This window comes from Carassius gibelio, chromosome B1 (genome assembly GCF_023724105.1).
Source record: "Carassius gibelio isolate Cgi1373 ecotype wild population from Czech Republic chromosome B1, carGib1.2-hapl.c, whole genome shotgun sequence".
NCBI classification, from domain to species: domain Eukaryota; kingdom Metazoa; phylum Chordata; class Actinopteri; order Cypriniformes; family Cyprinidae; genus Carassius; species Carassius gibelio.
In genome coordinates, this window is record NC_068396.1 from 29,457,785 (window position 1) to 29,483,281 (window position 25,497).

At 35.0% G+C, this 25,497-nt stretch overlaps 1 protein-coding gene across 1 annotated transcript in view; it reads right to left on the reverse strand.

The window, feature by feature from the left end:
- Positions 1–240: 240 nt before the first annotated feature.
- gstcd (glutathione S-transferase, C-terminal domain containing) overlaps positions 241–25,497 on the reverse strand; it is a 46,700-nt gene continuing 21,443 nt past the window's right edge. The window contains 4 exon segments of the mRNA XM_052544806.1: positions 241–1,296; positions 7,240–7,373; positions 16,019–16,147; positions 16,593–16,999. The gene's annotated coding sequence lies outside the window, so the exon portion shown is untranslated.

Consider the following 25,497-nt stretch of genomic DNA (forward strand, 5'->3'; position numbering starts at 1 on the left):
CTTTTGAGACTCTTTTGTTTTGTGCATAATACGCGATAATGGCGGAGGAGAGGGTGCAAGGTGGTTTTACACAGTTCAATGTGTCTGATTTGCAAATGGCATTTGAAATCATGTTTAATTTATTGAGAGGCGTGCTGCTTTTTGTCTCTCTCTCTCTCTCTTTTTTTTTTTTACAAACAAACCCATGGGCGTGCGAATCAAGCAGGAAGGTAGCTAATGATCTGTAAGACACTGCTGAAATAAAAAAAAAAAACACTTTTTATTTGTTAAATGTTTAGATGAAGTCAAGATTAAAAGTGACATGACATGACATTCAGCCAAGTATGGTGACCCATACTCAGAATTTGTGCTCTGCATTTAACCCATCCAAAGTGTGTGTGTACACACACACACACACACACACACACACACACAGCAGTGGGCAGCCATTTATGCTGCGGCGCCCGGGGAGCAGTTGGGGTTCAGTGCCTTGCTCAAGGACACCTCAATCGTGGTATTGAAGATGGAGAGAGAACTGTACATGCACTCCCCCCACCCACAATTCCTGCCGGCCCGAGACTAGAACTCACAACCCTTCGATTGGGAGTCCGACTCTCTAACCATTAGGCCACGACTTCCCAAAATAAAAGCATTCTGAAATAAAAGAAAAACTAAATATACTGATTGCACAATTAGATCAAACCATAATTCACAGCAATCCATGCTTTTGGAAAGCAATTTGAGGAAAACAATTAAAAAGTTCAACCAATCATGTCATTCAATATCGGTATTACTTACTTTCTTCTGTCAAACATAAAAGATGAACGATCTCAAGGATTGTGCTCTGCATTAAAAAGAAAAGTGCATGGTGATTTAAATGGTTAAATTCCCAAAGGCACAAAAAAGCATCAATTCTGTAGGATGCATTCTTTTGTCAGTTCAAATCAACATACTCTTTTGCTGTACTGAAAACAGTGACTAAAATCTTCTCACAGAAAAAGAAAAAATAATAAATAAATGAGGTCAGAATGATGTCAAATTCTAATTTTTGGGTGAACTATCCCTTTAAATGAAATGCATACAAATATAAACTGTCCAAGGTAAACACTCGAGTAGTAACGTGCATGAAAAACAAGGAGGTATTTGTAGTCCTGACATGATGTGGGTATTTCTCGTGAGTCAGTGTTATCTTGTCCATATCCCCACCAGCATATTCTTCATTGGCGAGCAACCCCTGGGGACCATGGTCATCAGAATACCCATGAGTCTCTGCAGCCCAGCTACGTTCCAAGTCCACCAGTCCCATACAGCGCTTCCCTGGTGATTAAGGGAGAAAAGGTTTGGAAATGAGACTAATTATGAAAAATTATCTTTATTGAGCACCGGAAGGAAATCTACGCTGAGGACATTATTCAGGTTAATTATGGTCAAGAAAAAGCCCAATTTTACTGAAATCTAAATGCGTCTTAACTATTTTTTCTGAGATCTATTATCAGTCAATTAAATAAACCTCACACTTAAATTAATGCTCTGGTTTTACTACAGACATTTTAACCTTCAATCCGCAAAAAAACAAAAAAAAAAAAAACACAATGAGAGTCTATAGGGCAATACACTCTAAAGAGTTCTAAAGCATAACTGTGTAGCTCACATTTTTCATAAATTGCTTATACTGTATTTAGCAATTAGGACAAATGTGTGTTAAATGAGCTGTAAAAGTTGTCCCAACTGTCCTTAAAGTTATATATATATAATGCAAAAGGGGTTGCATGAGTTTGCTAAATTCTGACCGGTAATATTTTTTTTAAAGGATTTCAAATGTTTACCAAGGCTGCCTTTATTTGGTAAAAAAAAATGCAGTAAAAATAGGAGTTATTTTTACAATTAAAAATAACATTGATTTCTATTTTATATATTTATTTAAAAAGTTTATTCGATGTCACATGATCCTTCAAAATTATCAATGTTAAAAACAGTTGTGCTTCTAATTTTTCTAGAAACCATGATAAAAAAAAATCTGGATTATTTGATGAAAAGAAAGATCTTTCACATTTAATAAATTAATTAAAAAAAAAATCAAAAGTGGAATTTCAAATGACTTTAATAAAAGACATTTCTTTAAAGAGACTGTTATCTCAGGGATAAAACAGTGAAACTTTAAGCAGTGCCTTTTGAAAACGCACTAACGACTTTAAAACAAACTTTACCATCGTATCAAACTGTAATTAACAGCTCATCTCAACGCAAAGATATCTGCCTTTGAAAGCTTTTGGAAAGTCTTGGCTTTGACTGACATGGCAGAGGAATCGGTGCTGGTTAGCATGTGTTTTGTGAAGAGGCTGAAAAGCTGTCATCTCACCAACTGTAAAAGATGGGCAGTGGAAAGAGAGATGACAGTGGCGTCAGATTTCTGTGAGAGTGCGATGAGACTGAGAAGCTGAATGTGTGCTGAGAAATTTGACGGAGAGAGAGGGAAGATGCATCCGATACATTGTTAGAGATTTACCATTTATACTAAACTAAAATGCTTCATAAGAGTTTATTGGTAACCTATCAAGTGCTTTTGGTCCAGAGAAACATTTACAAAGGTTTTTGACTGTCCAAATGGAAATGCAAACAATAAACCCTGATGCCATTTATTTTCAAAAGTGTACACTGAACCATTATATAATAATATATATTTGTTGCAGCAAAATCAATACCAAGCAGTGTTTTTTTAGTATTTTATTAATTTTTTTTATTAATATTGCTATTTTTTTTTATTTGTATAAATTGTAAATTTTCATTTTAAAGGTGCTGTATGACTTTTTTTTTTTTTTTTGACTGCACTAAAGCTTAACATCTTACCAATTAATTGTCGTTCTGCAGAGTAAACTGAAAGCCGTCTGGTCTGTGAACCTGCACAGGATCGTATACTCCTGTGGAAACCATATAACATACCGAAAACACGCAGACACATCAATAAACACACTTGCATCTGAATGTACGTGCACAAAAATATCTAAAAACAGCATGCGTGCGGCCGAGCTAGCGTAAAATGCAGAGAAACATCGATGCATCAGATCGTTAGGGTTGTGGTGAGGGAACAAGCCATTTATCAACTCTTACAACCAGCCATTAAAGGCAAACCCAGTTGATTTTATATTAATCAATATACTCTTATTGCGTTTTTTGCAAGGAAGTTTGCAAAACGACTTCCTCTGCTGTTGATGACCAACGATGGCTTCAAGCCACCATTATTCTGCATTAACTGAGTCAAACAAGTGCTGATGGAAAGCAACATAACAGCTCTGGCAGATTGATTCCTCCTATCAAGTCTAATCCTCTAGGCTAATAGCTGCGATCAATGCTATAATTCAGCATAACGTCTCAAAAACAGGCTTTAGATAAGTGTTTCTAGAGCATTTTTAGTATTCGCACCAATAGGAAAACATTGCGTCGATTATGCTAGCTTGGAAAGAAGCACATAAAATCTTTATCAATCAATTTTATTTTTGAACACATCAAACTCAAATAAAATCCGAACAATTAAAAGAGTTTATTTTATTTTTTTCTGGGCGGAATTTCAATACACTGAAATCATTTTATCAATGCATTTAGTGCACTATGACTTTAAATCACAATGCAATGTATAACCTAGTCAAATTGAACAAACCAGAAAGAAAAGTATTTGTATCTAAACTGTGTGTAGATCCAATTTTGAGTGATATTTTCCCGTGCCAAAGTTGGTAGGGTGTTAAGGGCGGTTGCCAGGTTTGCTATGTATCACACCTACAGTATCCTCAAAACAGTTTAATTCAAAATTCGTTTTGTTCAAACTCCAATGGCTAAAGCAAAAGTGAGGTTTGTTTTGGCAAACAATACTAATTAAATGTCTGTTTGCTGTAGATCTACACTCAGGGAACTGCCTGTCTCTTTTAGGGCCCTATGTAGGTGATATCTCTGCAGGGGCCATGAGCGCAGTTTGAGAGAGGAGTCAAGTGAACACGGATGACTGTGAGATACGACTGATTAACCTCATCCATTATACTCACACTTCTGCCTCACTGTTCTGTCAGCGCCTGGAGATAAGACTGGGAAAAATACAACATGCAACTACAGTACATGGGCACACTATTCCCAGGAAAACCCTATTTCAGCAGAGCTCGAGAAAAACAACAATGAAGAGAAGGGAAAACAGCTTAACAGATGTTTTCTGCTCCTCGGAATCTGTGTTGAAAATATAATTTTTGGTAACAATTTAGATTAGTCAACACTATTCAATTATCTTTTAACCAGCTGCTTATTAGCATGCAAATTACTAACATATTGGCTGATTTTGTGTACTTATAAAGCATATATTGTGCATGATCCTATTTTAGATCCCAGAACCTAGCTAATACCTAAACATATCTATTACAACAATTACCTTATTTACTATGATGAAGCAGCAAATTAGTTTATTTAGCTGTTTAAATCAGTTTATTGAGGGAAAATCTTAATAGTGAATGTGTGTTGGCTAAACTAAAGTGTTACCTAATTTTTACACTAATAAACACTGGTCAATATTTTAAATCTATATGGCTTTCAAAGCAAAGCAAAGCACAACAGACGCAACACAGCAAAGCAAAGCAAAGCAAAACAAAACAAAGCAAAGCAAAGCAAAGCAAAGCAAAACAAAACAAAACACAACAAAGCAAAGCAAAACAAAACAAAACAAAACAAAACACAACAAAGCAAAACAAAGCAAAACCAAACAAAACCAAAGCAAAGCAAAACCAAACAACACAACAAAGCAAAGCAAAACCAAACAAAACACAACAAAGCAAAACAAAACCAAACAAAGCAAAGCAAAGCAAAACACAACAAAGCAAAAAAACAAAACAAAGCAAAGCAAAATACAACAAAGCAAAACAAAACCAAACAAAGCAAAGCAAAACAAAACACAACAAAGCAAAACAAAAACACAACAAAGCAAAACAAAACCAAGCAAAGCAAAGCAAAGCAAAACACAACAAAAAAAACAAAAAAACAAAGCAAATCAAAACAAAGCAAAATACAACAAAGCAAAACAAAACCAAACAAAGCAAAGCAAAACAAAACACAACAAAGCAAAACAAAACACAACAAAGCAAAACAAAACCAAGCAAAGCAAAACAAAACAGAAAAAAATATTAATAAAAGGATATTAGAACAGTGAATCAAAGTATTGAACATACATAATCAATTATTTAATTTTTTTTGTATATTTGATTTGATTAATATGACTTACAATCTGATCAAATGCTCATGCCACTTTACAACTGCTTTTTGTCAGTTTATTGTCTCAGCATTTTATTTATAGCATTACACATATTTTGGTAACACTTTAGAATAAGGTTCCATTAGTTAATGTTAGTTAATGTATTAATTAACATGAACAAACAATGAATAATACATTTATTACTGTATTTATTCATCTTCGTTAATGTTAGTTAATGAAAATACAGTTATTCATTGTTAGTTCATGGTAATTCACAGTGCATTAACTAATGTTAACAAGCACAACTTTTGATTTAAATAATGCATTAGTAAATGTTGAAATTAACATGAACTAAGACTTATAAATGCTGTAGAAGGATTGTTCTTGCTTAGTTCATGTTAATTAATACATTAACTAACATTAACTAATGGAACCTTATTCTAAAGTGTTACCCATATTTTATTTATAGCATTTAACATACTATAGTAATTTTTCATCTAAAATGTCATGCAGACTGCAGATTCACTATTCCCTAATTTCTATAACACACACGCAAAAAAGAAACAAATAACTTTTTACAAACTTTCCATCCATGGTCAGTAACTATAAAAAGAGCATCTTGAAAACAAAGTGGTTCTGATTTTTTTTTTTTTTTTTTAAGTTTTGGATTCCCTTACCCCTTTTCACACTACATAAAAAGGATATTTCATATGAATACAGGCATATTTTAAAAAGTAAAAAAAAAAAAAAAAAAGATTAATGCTTCCCTGGCAATTAACTGAAATAAATGTTTCAAAAAATGATTCAACATATTTATTAAACACTATAAAAGTATATAAATAATCCTACATTAACAATTGACATATAGCGTATTAGCATTAAGTCCTTTATTTTCTATACCAGTTCTCAAAAGCAGTCGAAGTTGGAAAAACAAGGCATAAATATCTGCTTCTATCAGGCTAACAAGACTCATTCCAATTATAGTGTCAGTAGCTCTAGTCAGTCATGAGCTGCACATGACTAAACGCTGCTCTTCACATACATGAGGCATATTATGAGGCTCTCCTCTGGAGTTTTCCCAGAAGAGTCTCGCACTCAGGACCAGGCAGTGTGACGTCGCACACATGTAGGTGATAATGAAAAGAGTGAAAGCGAGGGATGAAACACTTACCTTACAGCTCAAAGTCTGTGTGAACCTCGCACTGACTTAATGAACTCGCACAAACACACTGAGGCGCGAATGAAAAATGACATGACGTTAAAGAAAGAACAAGTTTAAGGAGAGGACAATCTATCCGGATCAAAGGAGATGCTGAAAACATTCTCTACAGACAAAAACACATGTAGCGGTTCGGTTGCGGAAATAAGCCGTGTGTAAACACAGCCGGATGTCTCTTGCATGATAAAGAAGAGCTCTGAAGCTCTTGGAGATTATGTGTGTGGTAGGTATTGTTTGCTACATTAACTGTCTGTCATCAGGTCGCCCTTTCTGGTCTACTGTCGAATGCCACAAATGACAAATCACTGTCATGGCAAAAATAAAATTCATGGTCATGGAAAAATAATTTCCGACTGCTCTTGCCACCCTGATGCTCAAGCCCTGCGGCGAAATTCCTGGCTGAGATAAAATGAAAGTTAACACCAGATTTGGAGAGAGATAGGTTGTGATTGGGGGAAAACTGATGACTGTTGGAAAGTGATTCTTACTGTTAGGAAACTTTAAAACACCCACTCTCCGTTTTACCTCATTTTTACATGTACTTGCCAACATTAAACGAGGCTCAGCTGTGATTGTTGATACAGGACATTCAACTCTGAGAACGATGATGTGAAGTATAAGACAGAAACAGACCCAATAATGAATGTTTATTATGGTTAACTATTTTTGATCGTGTTTTTATTCATTCTTGTCAGTACTTTTTTCTGAGTATGCAGAGCTTAGCATTTAATTCTGTGGATTATTATAGATCTATACTGTCACTGTGTACTGTGGAATTAGGCGAACAAATGAAAAGAAAAATCTGAAACGCAGTTTTGACCTCTTGGGAAAGTTGAACTTGAGTGTGTTTTGAATGAACCCATAGCAGCGAGGACTAATCACAATCCCCGCCAGTGCCTGGAGGCAGCGATCCAACACCGTGTCTGTCACCACTCCACACGCATGCAGGGCCACCTGAAATAGACACAAGACACCAGTCACGCTGGCCCTTAACCAAGAGCTGGAGAGCAACCTACCACCACTGAGCAAGAAAATAATGTGTCGCTTATGGATAATAGAGTCTATGTCATTTTTCCGGGAAGATTTGTCTTTTTTTTTTTTTAAATAACTCTCTTTTGCTCACCTAGCCATTTATAGTAAAGCAAAAATACACTACAATTTAAAATAACCATTTCTTCTAGAATATATAAGAAGATATAATATAAAATGATTCTTCAGAAATCATTTAATATGCTGATTTAGTGCTCAGAAGAAAACCGTAGAAAACTGTTGATACCTAATATTTCAATGGAAACTGTGATCATTTTCTTTTCAGAATTTTTTGATGAATAGAAAGTTCAAAAGAACACCATTAATTTAAAAATAGAAATCTTTTGTAGCATTATAAATGCCTTTACAATCGCTTTTGATCAATGCATCCATGGTGAATAAAATTGTTAATTTCTTCTTCTCCAAAAAAAAAAAAACTTTCTGATCCAAACTTTTGATATGTTATGAAATCAGCTTGAATTTAATCAAATTCATTTACAAAAAAATACATTTAAATGTCATTTATACAGACAATTACTTAAATACATGCCGATTTTTTATTTTCGGAATTAAATAAATTTTCAGATTCTTTTTATAGGGTTTAAATTAATATATATATATATATATATATATATATATATATATATATATATATATATATATATATATATATATATATATATATATATATATTTGAAGGTATAACTGAAATGGGAAGGATTACAGGTCTCATTAAAGCATGAAATAGTTAAGAGGAGAAAAAGGTGGATCACACTTTATTTTAAGATCCAGTTCTCACCATTAACTATACTGCATTAATTAACTCCTAATTTGTTGCTTATTAATAGTTAGTTAAGGTAGTTGTTAAGTTTAGTTATTGATTAAGGATGTAGAATATGGTCATTCAGAATGTGTGCTTATAAGTACTAATAAACAGCCAATAAGTTAATTATACACATGCTAATAAGTAACTAGTTAATACTGGTTAAATAACTGGTCCCTATACTAAAGTATTACCAAAAGGTATAAGGAAAACATTTGATTAAACAACTTCACATTTTTGAAGTCATTCAATAAAAATAAAAAAATGGAGAAAATGCTACATACTGTAAATATTTTATTCAAAGATCACATTACCACAAACTTGTACAAGGTTGCTGTATACATAAAACCAAATAAAATGAGTTATATCATTACAAATGTGTGTATTAGACTATTTTCCAATGCTCAGGGTGGTGTAAATCAATGTGTGTCAACTAAAAACCAGATTAAACTCTAGATTTCCGCCGGTTCTTGACCACATGTCCACACATCATCTCAAAGCTCTTCCCACCTTCCTGGATCTCGCTGTGGTCTCATTGATCTGTTAGTGGCTCAGGCACAGAACGAGAGAGAGAGAGAGCGCAGCAGTCATACCCCATCACTGTGACACCGCATGACAGCAGACGTCTCTCTGCCTATTAGCAGGAAAAGTGGATCGAACAGCTTGATGGAGGGTAAAGGAAAGTCTTAGATGTCCTCACAGAAGCTCAAGTGAAGATCAAGCGATCGGCTCGGCTCACGGACCAGTGCCTGTATCCGACACTGTTCGGGTGAGAAACTGGAACAAATAATGCAAACTGTTGTCTCAGAGAGTGTGTGTGTGCGCGCACAGCCGACCAAATCCACGGATTAACACCCTTCAAATCCCCCATAAGAAGTTTTCCGGGGGAAATGTGGCCAAATCTCAGAGGATCAGCTCTACACGCCGCTTGGAGTTGCCATAGAGGAGGAAATATGTCTGTGAACTCTGTGTGGGAAAAACACAGCCTTAGCTGACATTTTATAAGCCGAGACGGAATAAATTAGGAAAAAGCAATATTGGCAAGGCGTCCAGTGTGGCTTGTAATTAAGTTCTCGAGACGCTAATTAGACTGAAATGATTCATAATGTCTTTTTAACAGGATCTGGAGTAAAGCCATTCTCAGAAACCCTGGGCAGGTGTTTGAGTATTCAAGGGCCACCCTTACGTACTAATCAGAATCCATTAACGCTGGGTCTCGGCTCTTTGAAGTAGACCACCTTCTTATAATGGGACCATCCATTCACATCTGAAGCCAACAACAGTGTGCCGCATCACCACAACAAGCAAAATCGAGCGTGAAAACCTGGAGCTTTGAAGACGTCAGCAGATGAATTTCTAAAGTTAACAATGATGCAACAAGACCACAATACTACAGATGGCGTCTCTTAAGAACGCCGAGAGACACTTTCAGAAGACGTTTTGTGAAAGTACAACTTTTCATCATTTACTGATGAAAAAAAAAAAAAAAAAAATCACAGGAATGCTGACAATGAGGGACGAGAAACTTTAAAGAGTAAATCAATGCGCAACTGCTATACGACTTCAGGTACATCGCAGTATGAAAGAATAAATATAGCAAAAAAAAAAAAAAAACATTCACAAAATGAGAAAGGATCCTGGCAGATGCAGCACAATTGGAAAAAACAAAATGATTTTATAAAATACTTTACTTTTATGTAGCTATATAGTGATAGTATTATAAAGGATGAGGTAACACTTTATTTTAAGATGTCCTTGTTACATGCACTTATTATTATAAATACTATTATTATGCATGCAAGTAACCCTAAGACAAACCCTAACCATATTGTAAGTACATGTAGTTGATTAATATTACTTTCACCTTAAAATATTTTAATACTATTAAAATATTAATATTAGTTTCACCTTAAAACAGTTTGTTAAAATGTTCTTTCTTGATAAGGATGTGAAGCAAACACACTTGAGCTTACATGATGAAATCACTCTTGGCATTCTTTGGGAAAGCGATTAGGCCTGAATTTCTTTTTTCAATTGCAAAGAGGTTGAAAAACACTTTACAGTCATTCCAAGTCTTTCATCGGAATGTCGGATGCTCCGTCTCTAGAACAAATTTACAGTCATAATGAGACAAAGCTGGTGGGCCCTCTCCCAAGAGATCAGATGAATGTTGTTCAGCATGAGAAAGAAGCTCAAGTTTGTTTTCCCTTTGCAAGCAAATAAAGTGGAGTTCGCATCAGTTTTGTGTGGTCTCTTGTACTGAAGAATCCAACAAACAAAATAAATGAAGGTTTTCTGAAAGCATTGGAAATACAAGACATTGACAAAGAACTTGACGTCAACCTCAATGCTAGTTTTTCCTCGTATAAATTATTCAGCATTGGATGGCAAAATAATAAAGCATGCTGCAAAAGCATATTTCTGTATTAGTTTTTTTTTTAAAGCAGAATTTCCTTTCTGCTGATGATATTTCATTTACTTCCCTTCAATAGGGGTAAAAAACTTTTCTGTCTTTATAATTAAGTAGTTTGCCCGAGGTGTGGAAGGCACAGCTTCATGACTACGATGCAAGTTCATTACTCACAGCCACAGAACACAGCAGTGCACTTGTTTCACCATCATTCAACAGGTACAACAAATCAAGTTTGAACAAACAGCCCATAACTTCTCTTTTCATATCATTACCCACGTTTAGTCATTTTTTTCCTGGTGTAGCTACAAGCCTTATTACAGACTGTCTTAAAAAAGGAATAGTAGCTATTTTCACATATATCTAACCCTCTGGGAAACAATATTTCCCCGTTTACAAGCAGTTCTGGTTGTGCTGCTCTAGCAAGCAAAGCATTTTTATCATTTATGCTAATGAAATGTGAGGGATGCAAGATATTACAAACATTTAGAAACTCAAAGACGAGGTAAAATACAAATTCGATACCCCTTTGTCTCTAAACAGCTAGGCAATCAGTCTTATATTACCAACACACAATCACTTTCAAGAGCTTTCATATTAACTGTTGCTCAGTTGGTGGAATGATCTTCTAAACTCAGCCTAACATGAAAAGTCTTGAAAATCTAAAGACTTTCTGTGATGCTCCCTGTCTCTTGTAATCATAGAAGTTTTAGTAAAATCATGCAAATTCATGCACCAATTAATAATTTGCTAACACTTTAGAATAGGTAACACCTATTAGTTGCTTATTAGCATGCATATTACTAGGATATTAGTCATGTATTAGTGCTAATTGAGAACATATTATTGCCTTATTCCACTTGACATTATTCTACATCCCTAATCTTACCCAATACCTAACAACTACCTTACTATTTATAAGCAAATTGTAAACTAGTTCAATAACATCATTTTCAATAACATGATGTCAACAACATAAATTTCAAGATTTTAGTAAACATTAAGTTTTGTATTTAATATATATATATATATATATATATATATATATATATATATATACACACACATATATATATATACATATATATATATACATATACATATATATACATATATATATATATATATATACATATATATACATATATATACATATATATATATATACACACACATATATATACACACACATATATATATATATATATATATATATATATATATATATATATATATATATATATATATATATATATATATATATATATATATATATATATATATATATATACATATATATATATTGCTTTTGCAAGAATGGAACATTCTAGAAGTTTCTGTAACATTCTGTAATATTCTTGTGCTTTCTGGAACATTTCAGAACATCGTGAGACAATTTCATCCAACATACACTTTTGAAGTTTTGGGGACTCACTTTTGTTAACTCTTATGTTAATTTGATGTTAGCTTAATATTATTCATGTACCATGCAATTCTTATGCATGATGAGTATTAACATATTACCTTGTATAATTTGTTAGAATTTTTATGTTTTCATGAGCACTGTTAATTATACACAAATAGTAATGTATCATTAATTGAAACAATTAGTAATGTACCACAAAAAGTGATTTTCGTATTCAGCATGTCAAACTTAGTAAAGAAGCATAACAAAACTTATAAAAAAATTTGTTTCACTGTGTTGTTCTTTATCAAGCCTGTGAGCCACTATGTTAAAATGTTCCTGATAATTTCAGGTTTTCCATGAATGAGATAAACAACAACAAGCAAATAGTATAGTTTGAAGTGATAGTTCACGCAAAATTACATTAATTAATGACATACAAATGACATAATTAATGACATACAAAATGTCATTAATTACACACCCTTTTGTCGTTCCAAACCTGTAAGACCTTCGTTCATCTTCGGAACATAGATATTTTTGATGAATTCTGACAGCTCTCTGACCCTCCCATATATGGAAGCATATGGGTACCAAAATTCATTTTGAAATGTAATTAGCAAAATGGCAATTAAATGCATTTTTTTTTACATTTATGTTTTCCCATATATATGTGCAAACTTTAGTGCAAAATGACAATGAAAATTCAATTATATAATTTACATTTGACATTTCCTACACTAGTTTTAATATGTAAATTAAAAACATATTTTAATGCTTTATAAGTTGCAAAATTAAAATGTATTACCCAAATTAATTAGATGTTTAACATGTCAATTTAACATGTCTTTTTGCTAATGTGCATCAATCGGAGTGTAAAACAGTGAGATGTTGAGGCAGATGAAAAGCATTTGGTCAGTTGTGAATATTGACCTATTGTGCGTCCTGTTACTGAACCTTGATTGTATTGTAATGATGTAATGTAATGCATTGATGTAAGGATTGACAGGTTGGGGGCGTGATCAGCTCGAAATGCATTTTCAAATCCACATTGACTTAAACTATATTATTGTGTGGTATTTAATGAAAATGCAATTGAAACGTCTTAAGTGAACGTGTCAATGCATTTAAGAAAAATAAAAGACATTTAAATTTTTGCTACACCTTTGACTCAAAATGCGTTTTTTGAAATTCCCATTGCATGTTGCTACAATTATCTTGCGGTGTCACAATGAATAGTGTCCTACCCATAAGTCTTAATGCATTCAGGAGAAATGATATTTAAATTATAATTTTGTTTTTAATTTGAATATTAAAACTATAGGAAATGGCTAATGTTAATTATATATACTTTTTTTTTTGCACAAAATTTTGCACATATGTATGGGAAAATGTAACTGTAAATACAGAAATACATTGCCATTTTTTATATTGCATTAACATTTTACATATTATATTTCAAAATAAATTTTGCCACATGCTTCCATACCCATAGACCGCAAGGATCCTAACACGATATCCACAAACGTATTAAGGACAATCCATGTGACATCAGGGGTTCAACTGTAGTTTTACAAAGCTATACGAATACTTTTTGTGCGCAAACAACTTATGCAACGTTTGTATGTGGATGCATCGTTTACACTTTGAGCTGAACATAATGTTGTTTACGCAAGTGATACTCTCCAAAATGGTGCCAGGGTGATGCAGAAGATACGAATTGTTGAATAAAGTTGCTATTTAATTCTCTTTGCACACAAAAAGTATTCTCATAGCTTCGTAAAATTACAGTTGAAACACTAGCCTCACAAGGATTGTTTTACTGATGTCCTTACTACATTTCTGGACATTGATTGAGTTAGGAACCTTGTAGAACTCTCGGAATACATCAAAAACGTCTTAATTTGTTCTCCGAGGATGAACGGAGGTCTTACGTGTTCGGAACAACATGAGGGTGACTTATTAATGACAGAATTTTCATTTTTGGGTGAACTTCATTTTTGTTTAACAACTTAATGCAATTAACAAAATGTCATATCGCTTGCACAGGCACTAAAAGAGTTCGAGGAATATTTCATCTCCACATGGAAAAACGTTTGAGGGGGGAAAAAATAACTAGATACACCTAGAATGGTAAATTTGAAAAAAACATTTTAGGTGACTGTTCGATATGAATTTTGCACGTTGCCCAAAATAAGCTCTACTCGGAGATACAGGTTTTAGCTTTGGGAAACAGTGAAGGTTTGATAAAGCCCCTTTGTGTGGGTAGCTGATAATCCCCTAACCCCAGCCGCATGTGAAGCTCAATACTGCAGCCGCAGCTCTCTGTGGAGATGAAGCCAGGGCTGCAGGCCCAAACATCTCATTACTGCCAGAAAACAAACACAACAACTGCAGCAAGCACATACTGTACTTCCTCATTTATTACAGACACAACGGTGTCCCTCAAAGATTACACACACAAACAAAAACAAAGTTTATTAATAAGCATTTTTATCAGAAAATATCCTGCGTTATGTTTATTTTTGGACTTCATGGAAATTTAGAGATTCCTGCTAGAAACAAGACAAAATTATTTACCAGTGCTGTACGAAAAATAAAGAATTCAGATTTAATATTTTATAAAAAGCAAATATATTTCTGTTTTAAGGTCAGAGATTGCTCAACATTGGTATAATCCAACTAGACTTCTGTAACAGAAACGTGCAGTCTTGTTTCTTATATGTTTGTGGTTACAACACTTCAGCAAATAAAAAGCTATGGAAGAACTGAATGCAGTCTGTTTGGATATGTTGGATAGGTTCATCAGTCAATTTCATCACTCAAAACACCGAAATGAGAAACCTACTCACTTTTGAAGCAAAAAAGAAGGACAAACGTGATGGTTAACTGCATAATTAATATGGATGGCAGGTAGAATCAAACATGCTGTGTCCCAGAATCCAATCCTTTTCAACAGGCTTTACAATGCAAATGAAGAGACACCTATAACTTTTGGCAACAAAATGTATGCTCTTCATTTGAAATTATTGAAACTGCTCTTAGCAAGAAGACATGCTGTAAGCAAACATTAACAAAAGCAATTATCTCTGAAAGGCTATAAGTGGGGTCCAAATGTCTGAGATCACACTGAAAATAAAGGATTCAAAATACATTATGAATAATGCAACAAAGAAACACTATAAAATATATAACCTTCATATCCAAAATGAAACAATGACTGCAATACATTTTTACACAAATTTATGAACTCACGATGCAATGCAATTTTTATCACATTGTTTTCAACAAAATGAGATTTAAGCCAAATTAGTAATAAAAAAAGGTGTCCTTTTATTATTGAGTGGACAAAACGCTGCAAGTTTCTTTGAGAAATTTAAATAAGTAGAACAACATTACTAAACTGAAATTTTAAAACAAACCCGAAGTCAAATCTCTTCATATAAACAAACTAAGGCTTTGCCTGTGCTCTTTCCATTTACAATTAGAGGCAACCACTGCATTTTAATTATGATCCAAGCATGCAGCATGAGCATTTTTAATCTAAATAAAAAAATAATCTGAAAAAAAAAATCCTACCCCGACTGTATCGCGATTCGTTTAACATCTAAACCGATTTAAATCGTCACATATTTGCATCGATTTTAAAGCCCTACTATTTATTAAATGGTTAAAGACTGCACAATATTTAAGAATTTGGATCTCACTATGTCAATATTATATTACACACTCACACATTCTTAAAAGTATCATTCTGGACAATAGCACAAATGCTGGATGAGTTACTTATGAACCAAATCCAACACACACATACACAATTACAACAACAACAACACCTGTAAATACATTTAACACACCTGCTAAAAAAAGATTTCTGTCTTGTTCTTCACAGACAGATATCATGCATGCGTACAACAAAATGTGGTGCTCACCCCAAAGCTGAAGATCCCAGTGAAATAGTCGAGGTTTGTCTGGATGAAGCCGATGTTTGTCAATCCGAGCTGAGTGCTTCTGTCTCTGACCCTGACCAAAGATGCCTCTGTATTTTCAATGATAATAACCTGAGTGATAGCAAAAAAGAGGATATTTCAACATGCCACATATAATATATTTTACAGTTTACTGGTTCATTGCCAAATTGCTCATTGATTCTCAAACTGCTCTTCTTTGAAAAGCCATTTCATCAAAAGGAAAGAAAATCAGGAGAGAAAACAAAGTACAGTACATCTTCTAAGTGACTAACTAGTAATCCACTGAACCATCAAATGTGTATTAGTGCTCAAAGAGTATTCTAATGCAGAGCTGATTTTCCTATTTGCGCTGGTTACAAGTACAAGCTTCCCAACAAGGTCTTTGGGGGAGAAAAAAACCCAACAACAGTGTGGAATCAGTTTATTTTTCCAGTGTCTACAAATGAGGTCACCTGGGAGAAAGACAGATTTAGTTTCTCTTCTTTGACTCCTCTAACTTGAACGTGCTGCATTCGAACAAATCAGAAAGTCTTACCTGACATTTAGGAAGCGTGTGCGCCAAAACAATCCCAACGTGCCCCTAAGAAAACAAAGAAAGAGAAAGCTGCAGGAGATCTTTAAAGAGCTCATCAGATCAAAGTCTGCTGACGGGAACACAGACGCCCATCGGAATATTGACCTGTTGCTCACAGGGTTTATATGTACAGTATGCACAGAATAACAAGAGCACTCCCTAAGATTACATGAGAGGAAAACAGATGCTTACTGACACACAGACAGACTCTCGGAAGAAAACAGAATCAAGTCCAAGACATTTTTAAAATGTCAGAGGGTAACTTACCATGCCCCCCCCCCCTCCAGGGCGGGCCAGCTGCATCACCATGGCAACCAGGTTGTTGAGATGCTGTTGTCTGCGCATGGCAAAGGCGTCTGAAATCTTACCTGGAGAAAAGTGAACGTTAAGACTGAGACGGCTAACAGCAGCACACTAAAACATGATTCTTAACAAAAGACAAAACAAAAACGAGTGTCTATGCGACAAATGTTACATGAAACGGTAGAATCAGTCCATTAGATAGTCCAAATAACAGATAAATATAATAAACAGATAAAGAATAAAAAACAAACTTATTGTAAAAAAAAAAGTTTAAATTGTTTTATTATAAGATAAAAAAGAGACATGCATAGCTATGTAAGAAACAACAGATAAAAATAAAATAAATAAAATGTAATATAATATGAAAAACTATGGTTTTTGTACATTTTAAATTATTAATAATTTATATTTTAAAATTTTTTAATTTTTAATTTTTTAAAATTTAATTATTTTATTATAAGAGAAAAAATGAGACTGGCAAAGCTGTAGGAAATAAAAAAAAATAAACAAGATAAATATAGTTTTTGTTAAAAAAATGTTTTAAGTTTCAATTATTTTAAGAAATGAAAAAGGTGGAATGATTCTAGAGACAACCAAAGATATGTGGGAAATAACAGACAGACAGATAGACAGACAGACAGACAGATAGATATACTAAAGATGAAATGCATTGTTATTAAGTGCATAACGGGTCAAGATGGGGTATACATATCATAAAAGCTACTAATAAGACATGAGGTTGTCTAGTGATGCGAAGCGTTCTTGTCCTTCGCTCTGAACATCAGTATAAACAAGCTAATGAATAAAAACACCATTGGCTATATTTAGTATTCTTACAGTTCACAAATGGAACAGAGAACCACCAAGAAGCACTTTCAGCAGTTATTAAACGGAGTGAGTTATTTCAACGGCTGTGTGAGAAATGTTAAAAGCTCTAGAAAATAGATTTTTACACCTTTTTTTCCTGGCCACTCAAGTCGTCTCAAACTTTAATTGGAGTTGAAGGCTGTTTTCACACAGCCACACTCTCTGCCATGGGGAATAAATTTGCAGCAGATTTCCTGTTTTGAAGCGAGTGCTCAAGCTGCGTTGAAGAAACACCATCAATGTAATATAAATCACAGATGCGTCTGCTGTGCACTGCTGCGTTCATTTATGCACAACTCTCTGATGAGAGCAGAAGTGCTACCTGGAGCCAAATAGGAAACAAACCACAAAACAGCCTAACAATGCTTTGTACCATTTTGTTTATCATGTGCTATCAATGCCTGATAATTAACGTCTATGATTGTGACAGGCAACAAAAGAATCAGTCTGGCTCAGGTGAGGAAGAAAAGACAAACAGGCCGATTCTTTTGCAAAAAGAGGCCTGTGGAATTTGCATGTGCTGTGTTTCTCTAACAGGATTGAGCGCTATCAGAGTGGAGCAGATACGCGGTATGCAGTGAAAATGTAACTCATTAACTGAGAACAGTCTCTGAGAGGAATGAATCCAGAGGAATGTCAGTGTGCCGTCAAAAAGCCATCTCTCGCACATCAACAGAATCAAATCCTTATGAAAACCTGCAATCCTTCCAATGAACAATGAGCTTTTGATATACAGTATAGTGTATTTTGTTTTTTTACCAGAGAAGGCAATGGATTAGAATACTAAAATGAATTTGCTGATTATCGTAATTCATTAAAAGCACATGCAGATAAGAAGATCATTAAAAGGTATTAACATGAGTAGACAAAGAAGAACTGAATAAACAAAAAAGTGGCTTAAGTCTACATATTTATATTAACCATAACCACAAACCATTTTACAGATGAGACTGTCAATTACATCACCACATGTTCATTAATGATCCCATTAGTCTCATATTTCATAATTTGCTGTCCTCACACCACTGTGAAAAAGTGGCAAAAAAACAAACAAACAACAACAAACAAAAACATGCAGAACAAGCAAATAAGCAAGTAAATTACATTTGAATCCTGTGAATCCATAATTTGCTGTGCTTTCATCACTGTCAAATCAAAAGTGGCAAAAAAAAAAAAAACTATTTTAAAAAACTATAAGCAAATAAGAAAGCAAGTTTGAATCCTGGGAATCTCATTTCCCATGATTTGCTGTCCTGCACTGTCAAATCAAAACTGGCAAAAATGCCAAAAATCTATTAAAATAAACCTACAATAAGTAAATACTTTATGCAAACAAACAAGCAAATAAATAAGCGAGTTTGGATCCTGTGAATCTTATTTCCCATAATTTGCTGTTCTTTCACCACTGTCAAATCAAAAGTGGCTAAACTAAATGTATTAAATTAAAATAAAGGAAAAGAAAAGAAAAGGAAAGAAAAAAAAAAAGAAATACTCAAAATACATAAAGGTCAACTCCTAAAAGCTGTATTCTGCAGACAGAAAACTCTGGGGCTGAGAGGGATGAAGGACGTTCACAGAATAATGAGATATATTGATCAGGCAGAGTTTTTAATTTCCCTGAGATTGGCAGGTTTGGTTCACAACCCCCTGCAGTCTTTTGAGACGCACAGAGAGAGTGATAGAGGAGACACTGATGATTGAGACCAGACGCAAGCAAGTTGTGTATATATTAGGAAGAGAAAGGATGAAACAAACAAGAAAAGATCATGAGGTCCTATCAGAGCTGCACTGATATAATCATACATCAGTATTGCAATTCTTTTCCTCAAGATACTGCTTTTTCACTAGACTTTAGATCCATGTTTATTTATGTGCCCTTTCCTATATATTATGCAACAGTTCAATTAATGATGGAACATGCAGGCTGTTTTAATAAGCTGACATTTCTCAGTGTGGTCACCTGTGTACTACCTGTACTTCAGTTCCTCTGAATGACGTCACTAACAACAATACCATCATGTCCAGCAATGTATTGATCTTTAGGGGTGGTTATCTCAGCTACCTTACAATGCTGGTTTAAGAGACTAGTCTTTTCATTAACTGAACTGTAGGAGATAACATAATAGGAAAACAGAATTAAAAATCTGATTGCATCAACACAATACTGTAAGATATAATAATAGGCTAATAATTATAATATCATAATCTAGAATTAAATCATAAAAAAATCTATATAATAATTATATTTGCTTGTATGCTCACCAAGGCTACATTTATTTGGTTAAAAAACAGTTAAAACTATAATATTTGTGAAATAGTATTACAATTTAAAACGACTGTTTCTATTAGAATGATATGTTGAATGATAAAAAAATAATAATAATCTTACTAATCCCAAACTTTTAAACAGTAGTGAAACGATATGCGATTCAAATTGCAAATTATTGCAAAGTGCAATGTTCCCACTGAACTTGCACTTTCAAAACCGACAGAAAAGAGGATGAGAAAATGATAAACAGCGTCTCTCTTTTCAACATAACTCAGCTTATAACAGCCTCCGATGGCCTTCCAGCCAGCGAACCAACAGGAGAATATTTTCCAGCAATCCAGACCTCAATTTCCTTCCTTTCTGCAGTAAAGTGTGAATGTGTGAGCGTGAGCAGGGGAGGGGGAACACACCAAAGCAGAAGAAAACAGGCCCCTCGAGTGGACGATCTGAATAGCGTGTTCAAGTGGCTACATCTGTGTTTGCGAGATGAGGAGAGGCCTGAATGAAGGCATTTAAGGAAGAATTGTTCAGGAGGACATCCTCAAGGTTGTTTTTCTGCTAACAATTCACAGTCACAGCTTCAGTGAGCAACTGGGAGCTCGAACAATATATACAGAGTTATTAGATAAAAGGCCAAAGTCAGTGTCGTCAAATCACTTGGAGGGGAAAATGTGATCATGCCACCCACCATTGCCTTCCAAAGCTACCTTTCATGAACTGAAAAAGCAAGCACCTTATTGTTGGGCCACATGTCCAACTCAATGTACAAAACTATTATAACTTAAAGCATCACTTGTGTTATTTTAGTAAGTAGAGTTTTTGTTTCTTTTTCATTCTATTCTTCACAATGTATGCAGTTAACACTGTAACATACAAATGAGCACAAAAACACTAATGAGGGAGTGTAATTAGGCAATAACAAGAGGATTTCAACACAAGCCACATTTTGCTCACATTCTGGCGTCTCGGTCTATATAAATCCATTCAAAAAGCAAATGTGCCATTTTCTGCTTAAATATACAGATTTGTACTTTCTCAGAGAACTGAGCCAAACCTCAAAGACTTGAGCTCAACCATTTACCAAACAAACGTTTTGTTCTTGCTGTTCTGGATACTATGCAGTGGCACAAAACAGTGAAACCGGAGCTCAAGATGGAATGCTGCGAGATGGAAAGTAACAGAGCCATGGAGAGGTTAGAAACAGGTCAAATTTGTATTAATTGCTTTTTTGACATCTGATCTTCACAGCTAAACACTTCTAAAAACAGTCCTACTTCTCAAATACTGACACATTTAGGTCAATCCATGCAAGGTTAATCCTCAAAGTAGGCAAACAAGAGTTTGAAAGCATATTTGCATTATCCAGCGTGTCTGCGAGACACTCCAGACAGACATCATGACGCGGCTCTGTTAAATTAAGTCTAAAAGATTAACCACACAAACATCTGCATTAAAACACATACCATGATACTGAAAACGAAAGAAGCCTTTCTAAAAGTCTTTATCAAACTTTTTCAAAAACTACTTAAAAATTCAATTCAATTAAATAGAGTAGAATGAATACTATAATATTTTTTATTGTGGCACTACACTACGTCACAGATATACTGACTAAATATCTATTAGCCTGTCCTCCAACAAAAAACGACCATATAGGTCGTTTGTGCAAGCACCTTATTACGACCTATATTTACGTTTTAAGGTTAAGCGCCCTCTAATGGGCGTAAAAATAATGAGAGTATCGCATTGCGTCTGTCGTCATGAAATGATGTATAATGTCATTACCAATCAATACGCACGTTTATTTAAATGCAATGCGTTGGCTTTTTACACCGATCTCACAGTATTTCCTACATATTTTACTAGGTGGCTTATTCGTTCGAATGACCACACCTAACCCCACCCCTAAACCTAACCCTCACCGAAATCATGCTAAATTATGATTTATTGAGCATATACTTTTTTGTGCACGTCTGTTCTCTGGGATCGAACCCGTGATAGCATGATCCCATATCAAGGTATAACGCAATAATCTACCAACTGAGCTACACGAAACGCAAACCAGAGTGCAAATAAAAGAGTACAAAACATTAATATGAAAACGACCTTTTGTCGATAGGGGCGCAACTGTAGTATAAGCTCTGATGAGTCGTATTTCAGGGATTTGGACAAACGACCTATACCAGCGTATTGGTTGGAGGACAGGCTGACTTTTTGATAGTGAACTAGCATGGCACTTACCATACTTCATGTCCAAAACAAAGGTTTTGCTGTGATATTTGATTGAAAAGAGAGCGGAAACAGAGCACAAGATGTATATCCACAGATATCACATGATTCTACAAGTCAACCCAAACAAAAAGAAAAAATGAGACACAAAAAAGAGCATTAGTTATTGAATGCTTATGAAGCCTGCGGGTCATTTTCCAGGAATGCAGAGACATTTTCTACTGGAGCATCTAACGGCCTTTTAACGACCTCTTAGTGATTTCAAAAAGAACATGCATATGAAGTATGACAGGAAAGCTGTTTTCTGACAAACTAAAGGCCTGCGCCTCCACGATTACATTGTTCAGAGGAAACTGGAAGAGCTGTGGGGATGAGGCGGCACGGCCAGCAATCCCTCCCCAGCCCTGAGCTCTCGTTTGGAGACAGACACATTTGCTGAGAGAGAAAAACAACAGCTGTATGGCGAACACGTCCATAATAAAGCATGAGCGGCGGCGCTGGTGCAGCCCATCTGGCTGGGCTCACGTTTCCAGGGATTGTGTGGGAAGGCTGTGGGGGAAGTTAACAGAAGCTCAGAGCCGCTACCATGAAGTGACTCTGAGGTTAACCAATATAGGGAAACTCATTAGTAAAGATGGCAGCTTGATTAGTGCAACCCGTTATTGACTTACGAGCTTTTTGTGGAAGGGCAATGAAATAAAAAAAGGGTAATAAATGAATACGGAACCTTCATTCTCACAGTGACAACGAGCAATTAGAGTCAATGTTTATTCTGCTCACGTACAGCACTGGGCGAGATGTCAGCTTTTGTTTTCCCTCCAAAACACTTCAGATCATCCCCCCAGTGGAACCGCCACAGGTCAGTCTGTCTCACAGGGGCACAGAATTTACACAAAAACCTCAGCAATGAAACAAACCGAGGGAAACCTGCATGAAAAGTCCAAAGGATAAGTAAGCAAAGTTTGGTCCTGCCGAGCAAATCTATTCAAAACTCTTCCCTCGCTCTGTATGCTGAAGGTCTCTTATCAGGCATCCATCAGCGAGGTTTTGTGCCTCGGATGACAATATCTCAGAGATCACAACGTAAACAGGGATGCCTTTGTTGAAACTTGAGTTCCAAAACATTCTTGAAGCTCTCAGACAAAGCAAGATGGACCCAATTGTGCCCAAAACAAACACTGTTTTATACTAAGAGTGATCATTTTAAATTACTTTTTCAAATAAGACAAAAAGTGTCTCAAAATTAGTCAAAACATAGAGAAATTATGAAAAGGATAAAAACTGATCTCTATAACTTAATTAGGAAATGGTCTAAAAAACAATACTACATGTCAAGCTCTTAAAATATTTTATGTCGATATTGATGTTGTCTGGGAGTTTGAAAATTTTAAACAAATAAATAAATAACGAGGTGGACTCGTATAAAACGCACTTGGTTATTCTGACCATTTAAAACGGCAAACATTGTTCATCGCAAATTCACAGGCAGATGCACCGTAAACACTAAAGCCTGTGAACAGAGAAGAGATAAAACACCTACAGAACTGAAAAGAAAGTTTTCACTTTTATGCCAGTTTAACCTTCAGAAGGCAATTTTCTTCAGAAGGAAGGACTCTTTGCTGATCAAGTTCAGAAACTGTTTAATGCTCTTTGTTTGGATTCTTCATAGGTGGTTCTGAAAATAAAGCGTTTCACATCCTAACATGATGTTCCCTAACCGCCTCTCTGAGGGCAACCAAAATCACTGCAGAGTTTCTGAAGAGAACCAAAATAACTTCAAAACCTCAACCTCAAATTGCTCTTGGGAAATTTGAGAACATTTTATTTTTTCCCTCAACACAATTGGCTCTTACAAGAACATGGTGTGAAAAGGGGGAAACCACTGTTTCTTGGCTGTTTCACAGTAAATAAGCAATAAGGCAGCACAGGAATGTGGTAAGATCAAGAGATCAGGTTAACATGATTTTAGCAATCAACATAAACCATTCCTTCCATTACAGTAGATGTTTCAAAAGTTTTTAAAGGTTTTGAAAATGGAGGAAAGATGCCTGGAAAGGTCACATTGCATAGTCCATTGCCAGCTTTCACCAGCTACCACCTTGGTTTTGATGGACGTGCGCTTCTCATTCTTTCAAAGACATTGAGAGGGAGAAGAGTGACGGCGAGCTAGAAAAAGACAGACTGCTGTCAGAAAGAGATTCGGTTTATTAGTGAACCAAAAAAGCCAGGCAGAACAGCCATTAGGCAGTGCGGAAAGAAAATATGAGGTGATTTGTGCAACCCTTCATTCTCTCTAGAAGACTTTGCACCTTCATTTCACTGCACACAACTGAACTTTCAAGACAAGGGTCGGATTAAAATTTGACAAAAACGCCCAAAACAGTGACCCACCTGGGTAGCAGGGATTTATGTCCTTTCAGCCAGAATGATTCAAGTTCTGACAGGAACCATCCGATAGAGAAATGTTTTACTCTCACAGAAAGATGGGCATGGTGTAGAAAAGCCCGGCTTTAAGTCAGGATTTAAGAGAGGCCTGAGAAATGATCTCCATCTGAGAAAGAAAACAGAGACTCTTTATAGATGCTGGAGCCTAGGTACTCAACCTGCGGCTTGCGAGCTACATGGGACTCTTTACTGATAGCACTGTGGCTCAAAATCTCACTTCCCATAATACAGTTTCATTTTACATTCTTTTCAATACAACTTTCACGGTGCAAGGAAAGATCTTCGCCTTACAAGTTTACTAGTAATTAAATGACAGACCAATCACCGACAGATTCCCAGTCTGAATTACACTAATTAGTTGAATCATATAGTAGCAACAGACTATGAATTTAGATTGAATGATTTTACTCAACTGGTCTTTGGATTATGATGAATAATTAAAAACTTCATTATATAATAACTCAATAGTTAAGTGTTAAAGACACTAGCAACAACATCAGCCCACATTTTAGGGGCCCATCTTACCTGAATGGTCTCACTTTAAAACATTTGTGTACCGTACAGTACACATCTAAATGTAACACTGTCAAATCTGCCATTAGAATATAGAGAAAACACGTTTAAGATGCAACATTCATGGATCACTTATCCGATGACAAAGAAATAAGCTCATTTTAAATTCAAAACTATACAGATTTACAGGTATAAATCTGTCAAATTTGATTTTCAGATGAAGAGTCAAAATAACAACAA